The sequence below is a fragment of the Callorhinchus milii genome, unplaced genomic scaffold (assembly GCF_018977255.1).
Source record: "Callorhinchus milii isolate IMCB2004 unplaced genomic scaffold, IMCB_Cmil_1.0 Scaffold14, whole genome shotgun sequence".
Lineage (NCBI taxonomy): Eukaryota > Metazoa > Chordata > Chondrichthyes > Chimaeriformes > Callorhinchidae > Callorhinchus > Callorhinchus milii.
Window position 1 is genome coordinate 12,692,686 of NW_024704755.1, and position 4,274 is coordinate 12,696,959.

Below are 4,274 nucleotides of genomic sequence, written 5' to 3' on the forward strand. Positions count from 1 at the left end.
AGATCCTTAAAAGGGTAATTTTAACCATTGAAATAATAACTGACCTGAAATTCAAAGAGAAAATCAAAAGAAAAACGATTAAATAAAACATACACATAAACATACCAAATGCCAGGATTATTATTATTATTATTATTAAACATTTTAAAAAAGAAATCTCTTGATTTCTTTTACTTTTTCTCCTATTGAGAGAAAGAATCAAACTTAAACCTTTGATTTACTTTCATGTATCCTGCTTTAAGTATCTGACTGCCCTGGGAAATAATAATTAATAATAACAGTGATGCTTGCATTTAACATAACGCCTTATCACATTGTTGAGATATCTCAAAGAGCTTCATAGAATACTATATTTAGTAAAGTGGTTTCACTGCATATTTGTGGGCGAAACGCAGCAGCCAATTGCACACAGCAGTGTGAAAAATTGTCAAAGCGCTGTCAAAAAGGGAAGTGGGGGTGAGGGATGCCGAGTCTTCTTGGGGTGATTGATGTCCCTGGCAATGCAATATCAGAATCAAGTCGATCCCTTTAGGCAGTCTTGGTAGTCTGGTTCCTGTGCTAGGCTGGTCTGCAGTACTCCAAGGCAGACTGGCACGTCGGTAGGACATGGAGAGACACAATATTCACAGTGAGCAAAGATTCTTTCTATTCCATCCCTGTTAATCGTGCAAGGCAAAGCCTGCGGACAGTCCCCAGATGAGGTATTGTGTCCGTGGGACCAAATTGCCCTGTCTTGAGTTCAGCACCAAACTGAGCAAGAACAATAACATTCTAAAACAGATCAGAGAAATTCTGACATTAATCCAACAAGCTTCTCCAGTACTGCCAGCATTAGGAAATGTGCTGAGTTCATTTTTTTTGTATGTGTCCCCAGATTTAGTTTACAAAATATGGTCATCTTACAATATATGGTCCCCACAAATTGGCTCTTACCAACCTACAGTTAATCTTTTCCAGCATTACGTTAGCAGACTGTGTACATTCAGGGAGAGAATGTGCATTCCATGCTAGAAAAAATATAAAATTTTCCATGTTTAGGTGTCATCCACATATGGAACTCTCAATCTGGTTTGGATACTCTTAAACAAAATGATGAGTTTCTGTGTGTGTCATACATTCAAATGACCAAAAATGAATGCTTTAAGCCTCACGCTTTAAGGCATTGATTTTGTTGGAAGTATAACCAACCATGTCAACTTTTATATCAACGTGGAGTCCTGTAGCTCAGAGGTTAGAGCACTCGCTTTGCAAGTGAGAGACCTGAGTTCAATTCCAGGCAGAGGGCGAAACCTTGGGCAAGTTTCCTTACTCCACACACCTAATAATAATCCCTCCAAAAAACCAAAAACAATAATAAATTGGTCATTTTCAATCCACGACTGTTTGTGGGACATTGCTGTGCGCAATTGGCTGCCGCGTTCGTCCACAAATATAGTCAATTCACTTTACAGTGTGTTCTGTCAAGCACTTTGGGACGTCCTCCCGACATGAAAAGCGCTATATCAAATGCAAGGATTATTATTATTATTATAGATCTGACTCCAATCAGCTGTTCCTTTGAGCTGTGATAATTGTTGATTGAAGTTTTTATTATTATTGTTATAATAATGGATAAAATAAATGAAAAGACAAATGTACTTTCATTTGATTTGAGCACTTTACACAATAACTGCTTTTGTTGGTACAAGATCACGTCAATAGATACAGTTTTACCCCTGTTCTTGTTGAATTGGAACGCTTCATTATTATTAACTATAATCTGATAAAAAGTTAATAATTCATAAACTTATCAGTGAAATAACTGGGGATTGTCCATTAGTGAACGGAGAGAAACTCGCTTATCATTTTTAGAAGTACCAACAACAACACAGTATCCCTCCAGAACTGGGGCTCAAAATCCCAACCTGGGGCTTCAAACCTGTAACCTGCTGACTCAGAGGTGAGAATACTACTAACTTAGCAGGCTGGCAGGGTTCTGGAAACAGCACACAACAGTATTAGAGGTATGCCTCTAATGTAGGTATGTGGAGTCCTGTAGCTCAGTGGTTAGAGCACTCGCTTTGCAAGCGAGAGACCTGAGTTCAATTCCAGGCAGAGGGCGAAACCTTGGGCAAGTTTCCTTACTCCACACAGAGCCTAATAATAATCCCTCCAAAACCAAAAACAATAATAAATTGGTCATTTTCAATCAACGACTGTTTGTGGGACATTGCTGTGCGCAATTGGCTGCTGTGTTCGCCCACAAATATACAGTCAATTCACTTTACAGTGTGTTCTGTGAAGCGCTTTGGGACGTCCTCCCGACGTGAAAAGCGCTATATTAAATGCAAGGATTATTATTATTATTATTATTATGCCACCATAACGAATGTCACTTACAGTGTGCATATTTGTTCATGATAGGTTTCTGGATTTTGACTATTTCAAACTGGGTACAACAATTGAAGAACGTGTTACAGTGGCAGATGCTAGATTTTATCTCATGAATTGCCTGTTCTCTGGAAAAAAACTTATTAAAAATAGCGATTTACATAACCATGCCATTTATTTTGAAACATCTCATACGATTACTAGGACATATTGTTTGCCTAATGAATTGTTTGGATCTTTTCAAGTCTGCTTATTAAATATGTGTCGGCTGTTCACTGATGGTTTGCGCTCAATGGGTTAGACCCTTGAAAAAAAATACGAGAAATGTATTCATTATACAAATCACTGAAAAAATGCTGATTTGAACAGGCCAACAGCAGGCGGGCAGGCAGGCAGGCATCAAATTGGGCAGACTGGTCCTTTGTCAATATTTCCTGTTCCTGAGAAGCATTTAATCATTCTATTCACTGAGCTGTGGGATTAGTAGTGAATGGTCCTGAAGCCCCACTGCTGAAATGAGTGACTTGCACCACATTAATACAATCATCAAAATCTAGCCCCCAAAGATTTAGGCGGCTTTGGTGTGGGGTGACTGACACTGGTGGGGAGGGGGGAGGTGGTGGTGGGTGTGTGGGGGGGGTGTGTGGGGAGGGGGTGGTGGGTGTGGGGGGTGTGTGGGAGGGGGGAGGTGGTGGGGGGGGTGTGGGTGTGTGGGGAGGGGGGAGGTGGTGGGGGGTGGGGAGGGGGGAGGTGGTGGGGGTGGGGAGGGGGGGTGTGGGGAGGGGGGAGGTGGTGGGGGTGTGTGTGGAGGTGTGTGTGGTGGGGTGGGGAGGGGGAGGTGGTGGGGGGGGTGGGGTGGGGGGGTGTGTGGGGGGGCGGGGAGGGGGGGTGTGTGGGGAGGGGGTGTGTGTGGGGGGGTGGGGAGGGGGTGTGTGTGGGGGGGTGGGGAGGGGGTGTGTGTGGGGGGTGGGGAGGGGGTGTGTGGGAGGGTGGGGAGGGAGGGTGGGGGTGTGTGGGGGGGGGGGGGTGGGGGGGGGGGTGGTGTGTGGGGGGGGGGGGGGAGGGGTGGGGTGTGTGGGAGGGTGGGGAGGAGGGAGGGTGGGGGGGGGGGGGGTGGGGGGTGGGAGGGTGGGGGGGGTGGGGGGGGGTGTGTGGGGGGGGTGGGGGGTGGGGGGGGGTGTGTGGGGGGGTGGGGGGTGTGTGGGAGGGGGGGGGAGGGGTGGGGGGGGGGGGGGTGGGGTGGTGAGGGGTGGTGTGTGGGGGGGTGGGGTGGGGTGGAGTGTGGGGTGGGGGGGGTGGTGGGGTGGGGGTGTGGGGTGGTGGGGGGGGGGGTGGGGGTGGTGGTGGGGGTGGTTGTGTGGGAGGGGTGGTGGGGAGGGGTGGGTGTGTGGGGGGGTGTGGGGTGGGGGGTTGTGGGGGTGTGGGGGGTGGGTGGTGTGGGGGTGGGGGTGGTGTGTGGGGGGTGGGTGGTGTTTGGGGGTGTGGTGGGGGGAGGGGTGTGTGTGGGGGGTGGGAGGGGGGAGGTGTGGGGTGTGTGGGGGTGGTGTGGGGGGGTGTGGGGGGGTGGGAGGGGTGGTGTGTGGGGGTGTGGTGGGGGTGGTGTGAGGGTTGGGGAGGGGGAGTGTGGGTGGTGTTGGGGGTGGGGAGGTGGTGGTGGAGGTTGGGGGGGGTGGTGGGGGGTGGGGTGGGTGTGGGTGGGAGGGTGGTGGTGGGTGTTGGAGGGGGTGGTGGGGGGGGTGTGGTGGGGTGTGGGGGGTGTGGGGTGGTGGGGGGGTGTGGTGTGGGGGGTGTGGGGGGGAGGGGTGTGTGGGGTGTGGGGGGTGAGGAGGGGGTGGTGTTGGGGGGTGTGGAGGGGGGAGTGGTGTGGTGTGTGGGGGGTGGGGGGGTGTTGTGGGAGGGTGGGA